We start from the raw sequence: 21,601 nt of genomic DNA on the forward strand, positions 1-21,601 counted from the left end.
ATGGTGAGCCTCCGGGCATTTCTCGCCCTATCTTCCTCCCCTCTCAACTCTCAATTTTGGCTCCACCCCCTCTCCAGGAAGTCCCGCCTTCCACTTCCTGTCCTTCTGCCCAGCTTATTGGCTAAACCGCACTTTATTGACAGTAGCTACATCCACTCAAGACATTCCTCCACAATTCCTGTGCTCCAAAAGCAACCCTTGTCCTACCTCTTCCTTTCCACCGCCTGTGATCAACCAGCTCTCCTTTTCATTGTGTCTGGCCAGTGTTTGGGGTGTTGACTCTGAGTCCTTGAGAGTAGCAACAAGCTCTTTGGAAATCTCGGGACCTCAATAAACTCTGCACGTTGTCTTCCCCACGGCAGGTTTTCTGGGAGGCCCACCAGGGAGGAACTGATGAGTGAGCTGAGCACATAAGCCAGCATTTCATGCCCTTGGCCTCTTTGCTAACCGCATCTGTGTGATGGTTCCGTCACGTCTTCTCTACTGTGAGGACGACGGAGCATTTCCTGGAGGCTGGATGCGTCAGAAAGCTCACCTTAGCAGCAGTACTCTGACCTGCTTGGACTACTTTCCTTGAGGTAGGATTTCACTCTACAGACATGGCTGACTTTGAACTCACTCTACAAGGCCAAGTTGTCTTAAACTCGTTATCCTTCTGCCTCGGACTCCTAAGTGCTTAAGTTATGGGTGTGTGACACTTTACTGCCTATGTTTTGTTCATATGTGTATGCATTCATATATGCATATGTTGCGGCCAGAGGCCAACATCAGATGTTTTCTTCTATAGCTTTCCACTTTTTATTATTTATTTATTTATTTATTTATTTACTGCATCTCGGTGAACTCAGAATCCGACAATTCAGTATGATTGGTTGAAAAGCAAGCCCAAGGGCTATGCCTGTCTTTGTCTCCCTGTGCCGGGATCCTAGGGGTGTGCCACTGTTCCCAGCCTTTTATGTAGACGGACACTGGGGATCTGCACTTCTTTCAGCAACTGAGTTTATCAGTTTATCAACTGAGCCATCTTCTTGTCCTCTGCTTTGATATTTTTAAAAAGTAGGTTAAATCATTATGGCATCAGGTGTGTGCCTTGACTGTGGCCTCTGGTGCGAAGCTACTTGAGTAAAATGTAATTCCTCAGTGGCGGCCAAACCCAGGCGGTCTCCTAGTGCACCGACCGCACACTCAGAGGAACAAGAGAAGGCCCAGGGACCCCCAGATGCTACTACCCTATCTGCCTCCTGAGCAGGGTGAGTCAGTGTGAACACAGGGACGCTGTGGGGCTGGTGACCAAGAGAGCGTTCCCTGCTTGCCATGTGAATATAGATGTGGCAGGCTGATGAGTCAAACTGGGCATCATCTCCATTCTTATAGGATGTCCTAGCATCTATGGCATCTTCAAAGTGTCCCATGTCCCAAGGAAGAGACTAATAGTATCTAATTTAGGGTCTTCCAGGCTGTTGAAACTCTTTCTACTTATACTGATTGCTGAAATGCGTTGTCTACCTCTTTGACATGACTGCTAACAGAGAGTAGAATGTTTGGCAGCTTTGGGGACAGGTTAGGAATCTCGAACACTCTCATTCCGCACTGTGCCCTGTCTGTCACAGAATACTGTATTTGGAAAGAAACCTTAAAAAAATTCTTAAAAGTGTCAGAAACTATTTTCATGGGCAGATGCCTTTATGAAAAATTGCAAACGTCATTTCCTTTCACGGGCACCCCAGTGTGGGGCTAGCTCTGCTTGTCTGTGTGTGGTAAGAAAAACCTGTGTGGTAAAGAGCAGCATAGCCATCTTTCTATCACTTATGGAAGAATGTGATGCGACACAGAGATGCTCAGACACTCGACTGATACAAAGATACTTGACCTCAAGGCTACAGGTTCAACTCCCCACAAAAACTCAGGCTTAAGATGGCATTGAGACCCTTCACCTTACACCGTCTACCACTAACACAGTCTTAAATGAGCACTCACCTTACTTACTGGGCCAATTATAAATTTGGGTTGAGCTGATGGAACTTTGGGTCAAGGAGGGACAGCCACACCCTCTAATCTGTACTCACATCTCTGTCACTCTTTTGTTTCATGTCATTATATTTTTTTGAAATATTGTTTCATTATCCCAGGCTAGCCCCAAACTCATGACAATCCTCCTTCTGAGTCTTAGGACTACAGGTGATATCCCTCATGCCTAGATGTTAGTCATTCTAGAGTCTGTTCATCTTCTGGTGTCCCCAGATCAGTGAATGCCTTGCCTGCACCCCGCCACACCCACCTCTCACTCAACTTTCACCTGGTCAACCCCAAGACTTCACTTAATTTCCTCTAATTTTTTTTTCTTCAGCCTTTAGTCTGGGGCCAAAGATTCCTATTGCCCTCCTTATTTCCTCTTGCCTTCCAAATGTGTTGAGACCCTAGTAAGGCAAAACACACATTCCATTCTGGGACCACAGAGACCTTCTGCTTTGCCTCGGCCTTCCACAGAGTCATCTGGCTTCCCCATTCTAGTCTTCTGTCTCACCCTAAATACTTGAGATTGCTTTCTCAACATTTGAATAGTAACATTTTTCTACAGAGGCTCAGAAAGACTACTGTTGACTTTTCATGGCTCTACAGCTGCAGCAGAAGGCAACCATATATAACATGTATACACGGAACACGGAATGTGTGTTTCTTTAGTAGAAGAGTTAGTGGGCCGTACTGAGTCCATGAGCTGTGTTTTAGTCAGTGTGAAGCCCTAGAGCATCCTGTCTTTTTGTGGTATAATTTTGGTAATCATGAGCTACTAATCAGTCCATCTGCATGGTTCTTTGCACCTGAGATTTCTTGTCCATGGTGATAGGAAACAAACCTGCTTTGCAGCACCCTTCAGGGACAATAGTCAAAAATGCAACAGCGACTCAAGCCACACCATTCCCCCAGTCAGACCACACCTCCAGTGTCTTTAGCTTGAGCAATGGGGGAGGGGCCTTTTCAGTCAAAGACAATAATTCAACTGAGTAAGGAACGCAGAGCAGCTATGTGTATCGTGTATCTTGGCACCATGCAAAGCCCCAAAGCAAAGCCAACGCTGAGAAAGCAAGGGGAAACAACTGTGCTGTGGATACATCATCCACGCCCACATGTTTATTAGTCTTTTTTAAAAAATCCTTCTCTCATATGTACATCCAGACCACAGTTTCCCCTTCTTCCCCTCCCTCCCCCAGCCTCTCTTCCCTTACCTCACCTCTCCCCCAGATCCCTCTTCCCTCCCCTCAGAAAAGAGCAGGACTCCCAGGAATATCAACCAAACATAACCCAAGAAGCTACAATAAGACCAAGCACATCCCATCCCATCAAGGCTGGACAAAAGCAACCAGTAGTCGGGAAAAAATGGTACTGTTGCTCATTAGTAAGCAACCAAAATGGAGTGTTTTTCTGCTTTTATTTTTTTTTCCATTGCTGAGAACAGAGCCCAGGGCCTCGCTCATGCTGGCTAAGTACTCCACCCTGAGCTGTCCATGTAGCCCTAGAGAGCCCCTGCTGACCACAGTCCAAGGCACCATGAAGAAGGGTAGCTCTGCTAAGACCGCTTTTACAATAGGTTTCTTGTGTGGAAAAAGGCTTCTGGTGCCTCTCTAAAACCACGCAGATGGCAAATAAGCACCTGGGGAGATGCTCAGTGTCTTAGGTCACTTGGGAATTATACGTGGCGATGTCACCGAGAGGCTGTGTCACCAAGATGCTGGCAACATCAGGCGCTGGTGAGCGTGTGGAGGCACAAGAACTATCCATTGTGGCTGATGGGGATGGCCCTGGTGGGGAAGGGAGGTTGGCAGTTCCTTATGAAGCTAAACATGCTCTCACCCTGTAATCTGGCATTATGGCCCCTTGATATTTACCCACATTCATGGCTGCCAAAATATGGGGAAAACTATCACATCCTGGCATCCTACTTCTACTCTGTTGCTGTGACAAAGCACTCTGGGCAAAAGCAACTTGGGGAGGGAGGGAGGAAAGGGTGTACTTTGCTGACAGTTCCAAAACACAGACCACCATCGAGGGAAGTCAGGTCAGGAAATCAAGGAAGGCACCGTGCAGAAGTGCTGTTTCCTGACTTACATGCAGGGTTATTGCCCATGACTACCTGCATAGGGATGGCGCTAACCCACAGTGGGTAGCCATTCCCATGCCATCCATTAATCAAGAAAATCCCTTATAGACATGGCCACAGGATAATCTGAAATGTGCAGCCCTTGTAATGAGACTCTGCCAGATGGATCTAGGCTATGTCAGGATAACAGGAGAAGCCGACGAGGGCACCTCAGGTGAATAAATAATCCATAGTACACCTAGACAACAGGATGTACACATCACCTTAAGTGCACAATTACCACCTAAAAGAAACCACTCTCAAGCGTGGCCTGGTGGTGCACACCTTGATCCCAGAACTCAGCAGTCAGACACAGGATGGAACTAGAAAAGATCATCCTGAGGGAGGCAACCCAGACCCAGGGCGGGAGGTGAGAGAGCTGGGAGAGAGAAGGGAAATGGAGGGGGGAGAGCCTCTCTGGGGCAAGCTGCAGACCACCACAGGGTAGGCTTCTGGGAGGATATGGGGGTGACTCTAGCTGAGACTGCTAGTAGCAGCGGGGGACATGAAGACTGAAGTGGCCACCTCATAGCCAGACAGGACTTCCAGTAGAGGGAGGGGGACACCAAAACCTTTGACCCCAAATTTACCCTACCTACAAGGTGTGTGCAGAGATAAAGATGGAGCAGAGATGGAGGTAATGACTGGCCCAACCCGAGACCCTACCCATAGGAGAGAGCCAACCCCTGACACTATTGATACTCTGCTGTGCTTGCAGACAGGAGCCTAGCATAGCTGTCCCTGAGAGGCTCCATTAAGCAGCAAATCAAAACAGATTCTGAGACCCACAGCCAAACATTAGGTGAGTTTTGTAGAATAATGAGGAGGAAGGATAGAAGGACCCAGAAGGAACAAGAGTGCCACAAGAACACCAACAGAGGTAACCAACTTACACCCCTGTTTGCTTACAGAGACTTAAGCACCAACCAAACAGCATGCACGGGCTGGACCTAGGCCCCTGACACATATATATCTGATAGGCCTCTTGGTTTTCATGTGAGTCCCCTGTCAAGTGGAGCAGGAGATGTCTCCAACATGGACTCTGTCGTCTGCTTTGGAATCACGTTCTCCTAGCTGGGCTGCCTTGTCTAGCCTCAGTGGAAGTGGATACGCTTTGTCCTGATGCAACTTGACGTGCTGGGGTGGGCTGGCATAGGGGAGGGGGCTCCCCTTTTCTGAGGAGAAGGGGGGGAAAGGTATCCTCACTTTGCATGTATAGCTCTCTCTGGCACACAGAAGCAACTCAAATATTTATTGATTAAATTTATTGCAACTTTCTATACGTCACCCTGGCAGTCATCGCTTGACTTCCTAACCCGGAAAAGAAATCTCAGTAGGTGTGCCCCACCCTGTATCCGCTTGCTCCAAAGGCTGAGTCACAGGTGACCAAGAGTGAACTGCGCCTCCTGTATTCTACATCAAGTCAAACAGTCATAATGTACAGAACATCACATGCTCCCTCGCGAAGACGTACTTTTCAAGGATTAGCTTGTGAGAGTGAGATAATCCTCCTGGGTTGGATAAATAGATCTTATAGAAATTCCTGGGGCACGTTCTACATAAGGCCTTTCACTCAAATTAAATTAGCAATGAAATGAGCTTTTCTTAGAGTAAATTAAAGTTGGTTTTCCTTAACAAGCTGTTTAAAACTATCACAATCTGATAGGCAGAGTCTTCCTGCGGGCACACAGACATCTCCACCCCATCACACAGAGCAGCAGGGCCCGTACTCCAAAGAGAAGAGAGAGAGAGAGGGAGAGGATGTAGAGTGAGAAAAGAGAAACGATGGGAGAGGAGAGGGAAAAAACGGGGAGGGGAAGGAGAGAAAGGAGGAGGAGAGGGGCAGAGCGCAGGCTTGCAGCTCTATAAAGCACACTGGCCATCTTTGCGAGGGAAGGCAGATTTGTCAACATTTCCAATTTACCGGAAGACTCCAACGACTCTGGGAGACTTCAGGTTGGAGTTGGTAACTGTCAACCTGAAGCACATGTAAGGAACTTGAATGAATTGAAACACCAGCTCATTAACTGCCTCCCCACCCTGAGCAAACCAAAGCTGAGATTTTGATTATGTCACAGACTCACAGGACTTGTCAGTAGCTGCCACCAGGGCAGTGACCTCACCACAGACACATTCACAGAGTACACACAATACTAAATCTTGCTTCTCACCTACAAAAATGTTGGTCCAGACGATGTACATCTAAGCGCTCCCCCTCCACCCCCCCCGCCCCCCCCTCGCCTCTCTCTTAGGTGCACAACCACGTCTGTTCTGGACTGAATCACACCACTGTGCAAATATTTTACTTTCATATATCATCTGTAGCAAGTGTAATACTGAGATTTAAAGGTAAATAACTAGAGAAATTGCAGTTGTGTTATCAGACTGACAATCCTATCACTGCAAATCAAATTTTGCCATGTACAGCCAAAAGCAAATAGTGGTTTAGTTGCATATCCCATTTTGTGGGCTCTTCCAACAGTATATAGACAAGGCTGAGGTTTTAGTCAACAAATAATCAAATGAAAACATACTTCATAGGGGTTATTCTCAGATAAAGGCCTGGGCTTTTTCTCTTAGAACTCTATGCTTTATTCACCCCAGAAGGCTTCAGAATTACACTAGAGGAAATTAACTTTCTAGACATGATTGAGAATAGGGAGAGGCAACCCAAATGGGCATATTAAGGTATAATTATCCTGTAAAGGGAGCCAGTGTTACTAGCCATGTCTTTGTAGATATTGCCACTAATGTGGTCAGAACTAAGGCAGCCTCTTCGGTGAAAGGAGGCAGTGGAGCTCAGAGGGGGCAAATCAGGATCACAAGTTACCTGATCACTCATCAATCAATCACTTGAAGGCGACCTTGTGCCAAAGCTCTGTGCTAGGATTTGGGCTTAGGGCACCCATCACCCACTTAGGTATGAGAACACTGAAACCAGAGCACCGCTCCACAGCACACAGCAAGAGCATCGCTCTCTCTCACCTGGGAGAAGGGCTCAGGTCCCTGCAGAGCCCCAAGTCAGTCCAGAGCCATGCTAGAAATCCCACCGGGACTTGGGCAATACCGTAAGCTACAGCCACATCTAGGGTCACATGGGGGTGGGCTGGGCTGGAAGAGGCAGGAGAGAACTTGGGAACCTGTTGACAGAGGCAGTGGCTTTACTGTGTGTGCCCAGCCCAGAGCAGCAATCAAGTCTGTGAGAATGTGATAAGCCAAGTGGCTCCCTCAGTCCTAGGCCAAGTGATTCCTACGGAGCCGAGGATAGAGATGCTGCATGTGATGGCACAAGGGGAGGCAGGTATGGCCAGCAGAGGTGTGACAGGCAGAAACTGGGAAGCAGGGAAAACAGGCCTCCATTGGGGCAAAGCAGTTGTTTAAGCTCATGTAGTGAAGAACAGCACCTTCAGGAGCCTGGAATGAGCAAAGTATTTGATGTCCCTGTTGTCTCTTCTCATATCCAAGCGAAGATTAAGCACGCATGGTTTTACCCAGCTCAAGCATGGACTCAGAACGTAGCCAGGTCCCCAGGCTGAAAGGGCCCTTGGCACATCTAAAAGGAGCAAAAGAAATAGGGAGAAAGTTACCCAGAGTTCCCTCTGGCCCATCATACCCAAACTCGTTCTGTTCTCTCTCTTCCCTCCTCTTCTACTCTTCATCCCTTCCTCCCATCTGATCCTGGTTGTCCCATGCCAGCCCCTCCCCGCCACGGTCCCCTCCTAGCCTTACCCGTTCCATCTCGCACTATTTCATTTTCCCACCCCACCTCCTCCTCCCTCGTCACACCCCTCCCCCTTTCCCTCTCAGACCACCCCATCTTTCTCTTCCTCTCCTGCCTGCTCCCTCCCATTTCGTTCCTGCTGAGGAGTACGGTACCTGCCTGAATCCTGACTGAGTGGAGAGGGCATATGGATGAGGTCATGGCTCCCACTGCCTAGCAGAATGGAGTGTTGGGGATGAGAGGGTTTTTCCTGTGTTTTTATGTTCTTGAAGGAAAGAATTCAGCTGAGAGACACAGCGCAGGCAGAGCCCTATTTAAGAAAGGGTAGTATATTCCAGAGAGAGAGATTGGACTGGCCTGATGTCGTTCTTCGCCTTGGGCGCCACCTTCATTTTACCTTACTTTACTATGCTCAGCTCAGGGTGTCCTTGGCTTCTTTCCCTCCCTTGCATACCAGGATGTTGCCTGATGGCATGTGTGGCCATGGGGAAACGCTTTTGTGTCTTAATTTCTGATGCCAAAGGAGACACTGCAGCTTCAAGGATATTCATCTGTAAAGGGGCATCTTACCCATTAGAAGGCATTGCTACTAGGTTATAGCCACAGCACCATGGGTTGGTTCACATCTTACTCCGTGCCCTCCTGGTCAGAATGCATATGACCACAAAACAGGTGAATCTCCACGATACCGTCCTCACACCTGTTCATGTCTGCTTAGATACCAAATCTGACTGGGATACATTCACTACAAATGGCAGCATATGAGTCTTGGTATATGATGGTCTGTCTCCCATGATATATGTGAAAAATGCCAGAAACGTTTCCCAGCCTCCATTGAAAAGAGCTAAGCTGAGACTCACCCAGGCCTCATAAGTCAGCCTCAACCATCCTAGACTTTTCAACTTGTGAGTTGAAGGGACCACAGAAAACTCTCTCTGAAAGGAGTCAGTGACGCACAGTGTGGGTTCTCACTGTGGTGGTTGCAGGCACACTGAGGAGTGGCAGCATTGAGTCTAACTGACTCAGTTCTATGACACTTGCTAGCAATCGTGTGTCTAATTGATTTGGAGAACTTTCTTCATTTTTGTTTGTTTGTTTGTTAAGTGACATTCATCTTATTTCATTTCGTTTTGTGCTTGTTTGTGAGGAACTGGGGGTTGACCCCAGGCCCTGAGTTAATGCTAGGAACGTTCTCTACTACTAAACCACATCCAAGCCAGTAATATCTTTAAATTAGCAACTTTGTAGAAATATAATTGGCCTACATACATTGTGTACATTTAAAGCATTCATTGCGACAGCCAGACATATATAAGCCATGTCATTGCCACAGTTAAGATAGCCAGACAATGTGACTGCCTTTATAGTCTCCTTAACACCTCCCACCCACCCCCAAAGCCCCCATCTCCTGGTGTATTTGCTAATAGATTAGTTGCACTTTCTTAACTTACACATTGCACTCTACAGCAGATTGGACTGTTTGTGCCCCCTTCAGACTCAAAAGTTGAGAAGCGGGATCTGAGTGTGACAGCATCAGGAGGCAGAGTCTTTAGTGGCTGAGATCCTGAGGCTAGAGCACCCCACCCCCTCTTAGCACCCTCATAACATGGATCCCAGGCAGCTCTTCTCTCTCCCTACACCTGTGTTGGCTCATAAGGAAGATGGTTACCCATGCAAGAGCCCTACAGGACACCGAATCTTCCTTGTAGTGCCTTGATCTTAGACTCCCCGCCCTCAGATCTATGAGAAACAAACACCCCCATTTGTGGTATTCTGCTGTTAACATCCCAAGCTAAGGCCTCCATTGTGTCTCAAAGCCTACCCCCAGGGACACAGCTTTTCCAACAACAACAACAACAACAACAACAACAACAACAACAACTATATATGCATATATAGTGTGCAAAGATAGTCTCCCATCTATGATTGGGGATTTTATTCTCTAGTAGTTACTTCCTTTCTTCTTTACTTCCCCCTTCTTCTTTCTGTTCTCCCTTCTCTCCTTTCTAAAGCAGAAAGATCTCCCTGATTCTACATCCCAAGTGCCATGTGTGCAAAGCACTCACACCACACCTATTTGTATGCAGTGCTGAGGACCAGATCCAGGGTTTCCAGCATGCTAGCCAAGCACTCCTCTATCTGGGCTGCATTTCCAGCCCATCAGTGCCTTTCAAATGGTAAAAAAAAATTTCATTTTCAATAAAGTTCATTTTTCTCCCTCAGTCATGCTGTTGCTATCGTATCTAAGATCGCAGCTTAACCAAAGACCGCAAGTGTTTTGTTATTTCCTCCAGAGGTTTTATGAGTTGATTTCAAATTTGCTTCTGTGATCAATATATTGAGTCAATGTTTGCAGAGGATACAAGAAATGAATCAAAGTTTGTGTCAGATAGGCAGCACGGGTCATTTATTCACCTACTAACAGCATTTGCAAACAAAATAGCACCAGTGTGTCCCCGCTGGAAACTGTGCTCTCTAACCTCCACTCTCTGTCTACTCTTGACGGCTGGCTCTCTCTCCCAGAGGCTGTCAATCTCACTTCTTTCGCTTGCCTGAAATGTTTGAAGCTGCAGCCTTGAGAAATCTGGTGCTGGACTGAGAGATGGCTTAGTGGGTAAGGGTGCTTGCTGCCAAGTCTGACAACCTCAGCTCAGTCTTTGGGACCCACATGGTAGAAGGAGAGAACTGACTCCCACGGGTTGTCCCCTGGCATCCATGTGTACATAAGATAAATGTACAAAAATGTAAGTTATCCCGCGTTTCTGCCATCAGGGGAAGGGGCAGCATCACACCCTCAACGATGAGTTTGCTGAAAAACAATTTTGCACTAGGTTATGCAATGACATAGCAGATAACAAAGCTCAAATAACAAGTAAAGAAAAATATTAAGGTACGTAGTCTTAGCATATACTTACAAAACAATTTGTGAGTCTCTCTCTCTCTCTCTCTCTCTCTCTCTCTCTCTCTCTCTCTCTCGTGTGTGTGTGTGTGTGTGTGTGTGTGTGTGTGTGTGTGTGCGTGTGCACACGCTGGCCTGAGGGTGTATACATGTGCACCACATATGCAGGATCCTGAGAAGAGCAGAAGAACCCCTGGAAGTGGAGTTATAGGAGGCGTGGGCACCTACTGCAGGTTAAAACTCTTCCGCAGGAAGTCAGTGCTCTTAACTGCTAAGCCATCTATCTAGTCCCAAAATGTCTCTTTAAAATTTCATTTCTAGACTTGGAGAGCTGACTCAGTGGTTCAGAGCATGTTCCTCTCACAGAGGACCCCATTCCCAGCACCCACAATCTGCCTATAACTCCAGCTCAGGGACGGACACACACATGCGCACACACACACATACACACGCACACGCACCTATCTAGATAATGATGCAATCCTTGAGTTTTCACATACAGAGATGTATTATAGACATTTGAATACCCCACTGAGCAATGGGTGAATAATGGTTCTCAAAATTTAGTTGGCACAAAGGCAGAAAACAGACTTATAAAATAAGCATCAAACATTTAGGCCAGTCACAGGGCTGTCCTTTTGTCCCTAGCTCATGAGCTTTCACATCAATAGTAATTAATGTTCAAAACAAATAGCTCAGTGCTGAGTGTGTTCTTCTCCCGAAACCTGCCAGCGACTGGTTTGTCATTAGCAAGTCGGTTCCTTGTCTTCCTGCTTTGATTTCTTAGCTTCAACTTGGAATGAGAAAGGAAAGAGAAAAGAGGTCTAACACAGAGCAAATGCCATACCCTCAACACGCCTTTAATATTTACTGTATTAGAAACAAAATAAATTTAGGTCAAAGAAACCATTTTCCTCCTCCTCCTCCCCCCTTTTATGGAACAGCAGATTTCTATCCAGTATTTTGAAAACCAGAACTGCCTAAATAAGATTTTAAAGTTATTTCTTAGTACTTGTTTAAGGAGTTTTGGATAGGGTCATATTTTGAACATATGTAGAGAGCAGCATTCCATAATTGATTTATTAACATATGAGGTCATGTTTATGATTTCTTTCTGAAATATTTAAAAGCAAAGTATAGCTGAGTAATCCTGTAAAATCTATTCATCACAAACCTGCTTCAAAAGCTCATAAAAAGCACAGAAAGAGCCAGCATATTGTATTTAGTTACGGTTGAAGTTTGTGCTCCGAAGGACAAATGAATACGATTTGTATTTGCTATGGGTCTGCCTGCGTTCTCTTCACAGCACAGGGCATCTCTAGAGAGTTTGCTAAATAAGTCCAAATGGCAGAGATTCAGAAATCTAGAAAAAAAATGCAAACATTACATTCTTCTCCCCATGGTGGACAAGACAGGAATGATTAAGAAATCCTTTAGAAAATATTACATTTTCAAGTGTTTTCAAAAGGCCGTGGAATTCCTGAAAGCTAACCCTCTCCCCACCCGTTCATCTTCAGCTCTCCTGTCAATGACTGTGATCTCTAAAAATGTGATGCACAGACTTTGTTCTGTTAAACCTTCTAATTTAGGCTTCATGGATCCTTTAGCCTCATCCATTACTTGTCATCATCCCTTGTCGATCCCAACAGTTGCCAGAGAAAACTGAGACCCAGTGCTGGCTCAAAGACTCCTTTGAGGGCCAGTGTCTGGGTTATTTGGGAAGCCTTCTTCCTGGAAAAATTACTTCCAGAATGTGCAAATGTGTGTATTTCCATGTGTGGAGGGGTGTGTGTGTGTGTGTGTGTGTGTGTGTGTGTGTGTGTACAGGCACATGTTCACGTGGAGCTAAGAGGACAACTTTGATTCTGCTCATCAGTAGCATCTGATTTGTGAGACAGGCTCTCTCACTGGGACCTGGAACTTACTGATCCAGGTAGGAGCCTCAGGCATCCACTTGCCTCTGCCTCCCGGACTCTGGGATTACAAGCACGTGCCTGGAAACAACGGGTGCTTAGGGATCAAGCCTTCTTTTATGATTGTGATTGTGAGACAAGCACCTTTGAGTCAGAACCACCTTCCCAGCCTCTGAAATCTCCTTTTAAAAAAGTTTTAGTATTCTTACATTCTATGTGCATGTGTGTATGCATATGTGTGCGGGTGCCTGCAAAGAAGGAGGCCATGTTGGATCTCCTGGAGCTGGAGTTACAGGCAGCTGTGACCGCCTGATGTGGGTGCTGGGAGCCACACTCTAGTCTTGTTGAAGTGCTGAAGCACTCTCGGTGGCCAGTCCAAGTCTCCAGCCCTCTCTGAACCTAGGCTTCCTGCATCAAGTTTATTCCAACTAGTGCATGGATTTTCCTAGATTTCTTTCTGAGCTAAGTCTTTCCTGGATAGGTACGGAGATCTGGTACTTCAGGGAGTTTGTAGAACAACAACAAAGAAAGGAGAGAGAAGAGAAGAGATGAGGAGAGGAGAGGAGAGGAAAAGGGAAGAGAAGAGAAGAGAAAAGAAGAGGAGAGAAGACCAAAAAGAGAGAGATTGTGGGGAAAGGGTTAAGTGTCAGGAAAGGAGACTTTGGGTGTCACTTTTCCAGAGGCTTAGGGAAAAATATGAGGAAAGGAGTGGCTTAGTACCACTGAACACAGGGCCAGCAGCGTCACACACAGAGCACTGTTTACTGGATTTGTAATATAGAGGCTGCTTTTGCTTTCCCATAGATGTGGAACTAAACCATAGATTTCTTATGTGGATAAAACCATGCCTTACACAAATCCACACTTGTCAAGGATTTTTTTTTTAAATGACAGAACCAGTAAAATGTGATATGTATTCAGACCATCTATGGGATAGAAACATGAGAGTACTTAGCTGAGTTGGTTAGAGCAGGGTGTGGAAAAGTGATCAAGAATGCAGAAGTGTCTGGGCTGCAGAGATGGCTCAGCCATTTAGAGTGTCTACTAATCTTGCAGAAGGCCTGAGTTATATTTTCAGCACCCAAGTCAAGTGGCTCAGAATAACTTGTAACTCCAGTTCTGGGTGATCTGACTCCCTTTCCTGGTTTCTCTGGAAACTTGCACTCATGTGCACATATCCCCACACAGACACATGCACATAGTTGAAAATGCAGAAATGTATCTCCTGATGCATACAAACTTACCAATATCTGTATGGCCATTGTTGTGGGGTACCCAGTGGAGAAGACTACTCAGACACAGGTGTAAGCCAATAGAAAGTCTTTATTAGCTGGCAGGTGACTGCACTGGGTGTTCTGGATCCCACTATAGCACTGGACCTTTCTCAGAGGGAGTTTTTAAGCATGCGCGTGTACACACACACACACACACACACACACACACACACACACACACACACACACACACACCACATTCTGGGTTGAAATACTTTAGTTAATAAGATAAGTTAACCAGAAGTGGAACTACAGTAGCCAAAAAGCAAGGTTAGTACATGTAAAGACTTTTTTCAGAACTGTGTACTTTGGTGTATTAGTCCTAGTCTTGGCAAATAGTACTGTCTGTGTACAAAGTTTAACGGCCTGAGTGGTACTTCCCTCATGGAATCAGTCGTGCTAAGGACTGGGGGCCCATTGAGGAGGGCTTGGGGCTTGTTACAGCCATGACCAGTTATGCCTCTACCAGTTTGATGCTCATTTCTGTCTGCACCGATGAGAGCCGTAAGAATCACTGTAACATTTCTGCAATTTGCAGAGTTGAAAGTTATTCAAGAACAGAGAGAGTGGAGACTCCACACCAGATACCCCTGTGATATTAATCTTGTCAATTTGGTTGAGCCTGGAATCAACTAATATACACGCCTTTGGGAGGTTTGTGAGGGCATTTCCTGTGGGGGGAGGGAAGGCCTTACCTCTCAGTAAACATTAGCTCCTCATGACAGCCCAGACTTAGAAAGGTCTGAGGGAAAAGTTGTTGTTCAGCATCTGACAGGGTGGCTGATCCCACTGCCAGTGGGTTGGTCAGGGCACTGCTTGCCTCTGGACAAGAATGGACAGACCTCGAAATCAAAGGTCCCAAGGTCCGGTTTCTCTCTCAGGGGCAGCATAGAGCATGGAGGGCAAGGCCCAAAGCCCGGGCTGGGGTGGTAGGCCGGGTTCCCAGTCTCTCTAGGGAAGTGGAAAGTGACAGCTCCTTGTTTGAGCTGCTGTGCACAACACAGCAGAGGAAGCAAGTGGATGTTCAAAACTCACTGGAAGGCCCTGTGAAGCGCAGACCTAGCAGTGCTTTACCAGCAGTCAGCACCAAGCTAAGTGCTGGTGACAGAGGAGGAAGGCAGTTCCGCCATTACAGCCTGTCCATTGGATGTCCAGAGGCGGTCTTCCCCCAAGAATAAATGGAGTCTCAGGCGGTCATGGTGGAGGAATGGTGAGCAAGAGATCACCCCCCGACACACACACACCCCAGCATGCCAGCCATCCTTTACTTACAAACCTTGTGTAGTGGGGAGGGGTTTTGAGGGTGAATATATCTGATTTGCTGGGGCTAAGGGTGCCAAGATACTTAATCTATATACAGTGTCACAGTACCTCATTTACGTGCAGTAAAACGGGCTCCTATCACAAGAAGGAGAAAACAGTCCTTAATTATCCTTTGTGTGAGGGAATAGCTTCTAAGCATGATTGCAGGCCATTTGCTGGAGGCTAGATCTCCTCAGCATAGGGTGGAGTAACTCCAGGAATTCCCTGTGGTGGCTGAACAAGTCCCTTATCAGGAAAGGGTCGGGCCTGTAATCCTCTTTGCAGGCTATGTGACACTCCTTACAAATTCTGGGGTTACCAGATCAGGTGGAGTAGGAACCCTGCTGAGGAAATGGAGTCCACCTTCATAGTCTGGGTGCACAACAGCCATGCGGAGAAGTCTATCCAGGTGTCTCTGAGAATCCTGCAGACCTCCAGCCCCAGCTTGGGACAAGCAGATTCATGGGGTGAGCAGCCATGGGCTTGGCGGCCTCTCCAGCATGCACATACATGGCCGTTATCGGACCACCTACCCCATAACGTGTAACCCACCTTAGAGAATACCAATTTATAGTGGGTTTTCATTCTGTTGTTCCTGCCCCTGGCGAGGATCTGTTTGAATCACGTTTTCTCAATCTTGCTTTGTGCTAGGCAACTTTTTGATAGTGGCAAACCACCAGAGAGAGATTTGGGTTCAAACAATGCTCAGCTGAAGACACAGCAACAATCCTGCTCATCTTCAAGTCCTCTACAGTCTCCTCAGGTGGAAAGGAATTCAAGGAAGCTCAGTGCTTTGGCTAAGACTGAACCTTTCTGAGATGGCAGAATTGATTTCAAAACAATTCCCAACCCCAGAACACACATGTCCCTTCATCCACCTCTATGGAAACAGAGCTGGCGGTGTTTTGTTTCTTACACAATGCAATACTTTAACAATCTCAGGTCTTCAGACCCTTGTGCTTGGTGTCGTTATTAAAAGAAACACAGATAAGAATCCAAAGGCCTTGAAGAGCGATAAACATCTTCACTGAAAGCCCCCAAACTGAGGGTTTCCTCACAGGAGCCAGAGCAAAGCTCCCCTTAGGTGAGGGCACGACATCTTAACGTGCGTCAGACTTGCCTCGCTATAATTTTTCTAGTTCTTTATCTTTGCATCTGTAGCAGAGCAGAGTTCCAGAGGAGACAGAAAAGGCTAGCATGGAGTCATTCCATTTTTATATCTTTTACCCTAACGTGTAAATAATTTTTTCTTTGGAGATGCGAAGTCAGATGAAATTTTGACTTAGCAACCCAACACCGCAGGGTTGCTATGGAAAGATTCTGGCAGCAACAATCCAGCACCAATGAGCGATAAGCACCCGGTTCTTGTTTTCTAAATACCAAGTCCCCAGTGAAACTGACGAAGGCTTTAGAGATGTCTCCCTGTGAGTTAGAAGAGAGCCCTGGAAGGGTTCAGAGGTCAAGCACGCATGTCAAAAAGATACTGGGGCTGGTTAAAGACAGTCCCATGGCCAAATTTGAGACAACGTGAGTGACCAAAAGGATGTGAATTCACAAGTCCATAGTGTCACAAACAACAGAAGGACAACGAGAGCCCTGGAGGTGTTGGGGTGGGGTGGGGGACTGAGGACGTAGTCTACAGCTCGCCTGTGTGAACTGGCTTGAGCAGTTCCTTTCATCACCAAGGAGAGGATAGGTAGACGTTTGGTGTCTTTGTTTGGAGTACATGGATGGCAGCTCAGTGCAAGGACACTTGAACAGCCTGGGCGAGACCCTGAGTTAGGTTGTAGCATCACACACACTAAGGACATAAACCATACATAGAATAGGATTTTATGAGAATTCTTAGGAGACTTGAAGGTTCATTAAGCACCTTAATTGCACATATCTTTGTTTATGTCCACCTATGCCTCCGTGTCTAGTGGTGTGCAGGTGTGAGCAGTTTAACTGTATTTAATTTTTCCTTATTCTTTGAGAATTTCCTATGCGAGTACAATACGTCTTGGTCATATCCACTCGTCATTGCCAACTCCTCTGGCCCCTCACCCTCCTATCACGCCCCTGCCCCCTCCTTCTAGTCTTATAAGTACGTACCCCGCTGAGTCCATGTAATGTTGCCCATACGCACACGGGTGTGGGCCTGACCCCATGCACTGCCTATCTGTGCTCTTCGTTCACAGCAACCCCCTGGCGGGATCTCAGGCTCTGTTAACCCCTCTCCCACCATGATCCCTGAGGCTGAGGGAAGGGCCTATGTGGCCTGTGTCCCATCTGGGGGTGGATACTCCATAGTCCCCTATTTGCACTTTGACCCGTTGTGGATTTCTGCAATAACCTCAATGCTTTGCAGAAAGAAGTGCCTCCAACTAGGGCTGAGGATTGTGCCGGTCTGTGGGGGGAAGGCTAAGAATTTAGAAGGCAGGTGGGTGGATGTTATATCAATTTATCAAGATGGTGGTTTAATTATTCCTCAACTGTTGCAATTTTAAAGTATATTTTGTGCTGCAATGAATTATTCATATCTCCCTGGTTGTACTTTGTTTCCTTCCTCTGGATAAATATTGAGAAACAGAATGCCTAATTCAAAAGACAGTTTTAGTATCCATTTTTCAGCTTTAGTGAAGATTTCCCAGAAATGACGTGCCGACACCTCCCTCTGCAGTAAGTGTGTATGACTCAGTGACTGAGTCATAGTAGCCATTACGGTAATTGGTGTCCACTGGGCCCCTGCACCATGGCCCACTGCTCAGAGACACATCTCCCCTTCGTCCTCTCGGCAGCTTTCCAGTACTGCTAGTATTTTTTCATACAAACAAGGGACCCAAGGCTCCAAGGGACCCAGTCATTTGGAGTAACAGTGGGGAGCAAAGTGCTGGAATGTAAAGTCATCTCCTTCAGTCTCTGGAGCCCACTCTCCTCTTGAGTCGGCACTCCCACGGGGTACTGGAAATGGGGCCTCATTTCCTGTGACTTGGTGTGTCTCCACGTTTAGGTTTCACAAATGACAATCTTCCTTTTACACAGGGGAGGGAGTCACCTGCTCTCTCATCCTGCTTGGATCCCGTTTCCCATAAAGTTTGGCTGGGTCCAACCCTGCCTCTCTAACCCCACAGTGCACACACACACACACACACACACACACACACACACACACACACACACGCACGCATTTTCACTCCCTGGGAGCACATACACGTGCACCCACACATCTTTTTTTTTTTAAATAATAACACATTTTTATTGAAAATTAAAAATAATTCCTATTACATCTCATTTCCTATCCCATCCCATGCATCCTCCCAACCCTCCCTTCCTCCCACTTTCACCCCAATCCCCCTTCCCTATGACGGTGGCTGTGGGGGACCTCCTCCCCCTGAATATGGTGCTAAGGTATCAAGTCTTTCTTGGTAGACCGCTATCCTTCCTCCGAGTGCCATTGGGCCTCCCCAACAAAGGGACATGGCCAAATATGGGGCACCAGTGAACCTGTGAAAGTCAGTCCCCAGTCTCCACTTAGCTGTGGAGAATGTTCTGTCCCTTGGCTAGATCTGGGTAGGGGTTTGATGATGACTGCACGTTTTGTCCATGGATGCACCCACACATCTTATACCTCTGAGTCTCGTCCAAAATTGTATGTTTCTGTCTCTTCCGTAGCCATTATCTTAGGAAAGACTTCAGTTCTTCAAAGCATCTATGTTTAGTTCTGTACTTAGCATAGAATAAATATCCTGATGCCAATATATCAACATGCCTGTCAACAACGTGGCATCATGTAGAATTCCTTGCTGTTTTTTATGTTCTTAGCCTTCCTACCACTGAGGGGAGACACTCAAAACTTAGATTTTTCTTTACTTCTGCATTTATTCACATTATGGTCAATTTGTTTCCAAATAGACTTAAATTTAGTCCCTTCTTCGTCCTTCCTTACCTAACTTGATGTTTAAACACATAAGGCATAAACATTATTCAAAACTAAAAACTATGACAAATAGAAATCTTCTTTTTCTCCGTCTAGATTTTGTCACTTGGTTCTCATAAATAGCCATTTTTACCCAGTATTGTCTAGGCCTTTTTTTGTGTGTATGTGAGAGAAAAATTTATTTCTCCTTCTGTCCTACTTATAAGTAACACTTTACGTCTGCGTTTATGTGTATAAGGTTCTGCTTTCTTACTTTGCCCCCTTTTCACTGGCAGGATGCACCCCGACTCTGCCCCCCACCCACCAGTCCACGCACAGCTCCTCCTCTTAAGTTTTCTGGCTGTACTGCTGCCCTGCGTGGCTGCATGGTCATTTACTCAATTATTTCTTATGCACATTAAGGTCAGCCTCCATACTTTTTAAAATCAAAGAATGCATCCCAGCATGTTTTCATAGCAAATGGCTTGAAGTTGGAATTCTGAGACAGCAGGCAAGCACACTCTGTGAATGTGCGTTGCCCGTGAGGGACATGTGAGGCTTCGTTTCCTTGACGTCTCAAGCGCATGACCAAGTTTCTTACATTCTGCTTACCAGATTCACAAGGAATCACATTGCTTTTGCATCCTTTTTGTAACAATGGAAGCAAAACAGCTTTTAAGTGTGTGTGTGTGTGTGTGTGTGTGTGTGTAATTTGTTTATAAAATAATGTCTCACTGTCTATCACTGCCTGTCTTAGACCTTACTGTGTAGACAAAACTGACCTCTAATCCTGCTTTTGTCTCCTCAGTACTGAGATTGCAAGTGTAAGCCTCTTCTTTAATTTATAAAGGCCATTTGTATGTGTATTTATGAATCATATGGGCGTATATACATCCAATTTTGAGTGTGAATTCTCTGATTATCTCTTCTGTTTGTTTTCCTGAAATTCTTTCTTCCATATATTATTTAAAAGAAATAATGAACTTTAACGCTATGAAATTTGAGTTATAGCCTTTACATTTCAGGCTAAAAAATCATGTTATTTTTATCTTTTTCCACAATTAATTTTTATTTTTGGATATAGAGTCACATGGTAACATGTATTATACTAGGCTGACCTCAAATTCTCGATCCTCTTGCCTCTGAACCCCAAGTGCTCGGACTACAGGCCTGTGACACCTCACCCTGCCCTTTCCACAACTTTTTAATTGAATGTTTTCCTTCATTATATTTTCATTTTGAGTCACAGCTGGAAAACTTTACATATCCAAGCTACACGAGAAACTCATCCCTAGTTCTCTCCTCTCCCAGAATGCGTTCATTCTTCCATACTACAGTTAAATCTCTTATTTGGAATTTGGTTGTGCATTGTATGAGGACAAAGAAGATTGTAAACTAACTTCATGATGATTAGGTGTTTAGCTTGTGGTTTCTTTTAGGAATTTGCTAGGATGTGTTACTTCTAAAATGCAAGTACTATGAGCCTAGGGGACACTGGTGGCCATCTTGTTGTGAGAACCTTAGTCTGGGTGAATGTCTTGTTACTAGGCTGGCTCATACAGAAGACCAGGGCTTTGCATCTTCAGTCTGTTTTAGTCCTGCCAGGAAGGTGTGAACTGGGCCACTTGAACCATAAGAGGACAGGTGGACCTTCAAGAGTTCTTGCTGGGGCTGGAGCCGGGATTCAGTGGGCAGAGTGCATGCTTAGTAGCATAAGCACTGGATTCCATAGCATACAGGCAGCATGGTGGCAGCCACTCCGTGTCTTGGGAGTCCTTAGCAAGAGGATCAGGAGTTTGTCATCCTTGGCTGTATACATTTGAAGTCAGTTTAGGCTCATGAGAGCATGCCTAAAAAGAAAGAGATAAATAGATGATAGACAGACAGACAGATGGACAGACAATTTAGAAAGATTAGGCAGGAGATCCAACTAGCAGAGATGAATAATAGAAATACTCTCGAGGAAGCAGATACAATAGGTTACAGAGCAGTTAGAGATGAGGGGAAAGTGGGTGACTGGGACTGACTTCAGAGGGCAGTTGTTCTCTCAGTCAAGGGCCAGAAGAGAAGAGCTCCATGGCCCATCAAGGACCAGGGTGCTTAAGGTCAGGGTTGGGCTGGAAATGTCAGAAGAGGCTAAGAAGCTCCCTCAGAGAAGGTGGAGCCAGTGGCCACAGTGAGCTGCTGCCTGCCAGGAGAGCTCGCGTTCACACGAACTCTATGGTCTGCACTAAAGGCTTTGGATTTAGCCCAGCAAGGAAAGTGATCTGTGTTCTTTAAATCCAGAGGCGGAAGAAGAAACTCAGGCATCTCAGAGAGTTTTATGGATAAGCCCCAAGGGCGTTCAAAAATGCACTGCACAGAACCAAATACAACTCAGAAGGATTTAGAGAGAGTTCTGACACAGACCATAAAATCTGGCTCGAGGAAACACCCATGAGCTAAGAGCATTGCTCTAT

The 21,601-nt window shown here is 46.0% G+C and overlaps 1 long non-coding RNA gene across 1 annotated transcript in view; it reads left to right on the forward strand.

Annotated features, from left to right (window-relative positions):
• The first annotated feature begins 213 nt into the window (after positions 1–213).
• LOC311581910 overlaps positions 214–21,601 on the forward strand; it is a 118,892-nt gene continuing 97,504 nt past the window's right edge. Inside the window, exon 1 of the long non-coding RNA XR_014773929.1 lies at positions 214–578. This is a non-coding gene — a long non-coding RNA (uncharacterized lncRNA). The remainder of the gene's footprint in view (positions 579–21,601) is intronic.

Source organism: Acomys minous (genome assembly GCF_964271855.1).
Source record: "Acomys minous genome assembly, chromosome: 2".
Lineage (NCBI taxonomy): Eukaryota > Metazoa > Chordata > Mammalia > Rodentia > Muridae > Acomys > Acomys minous.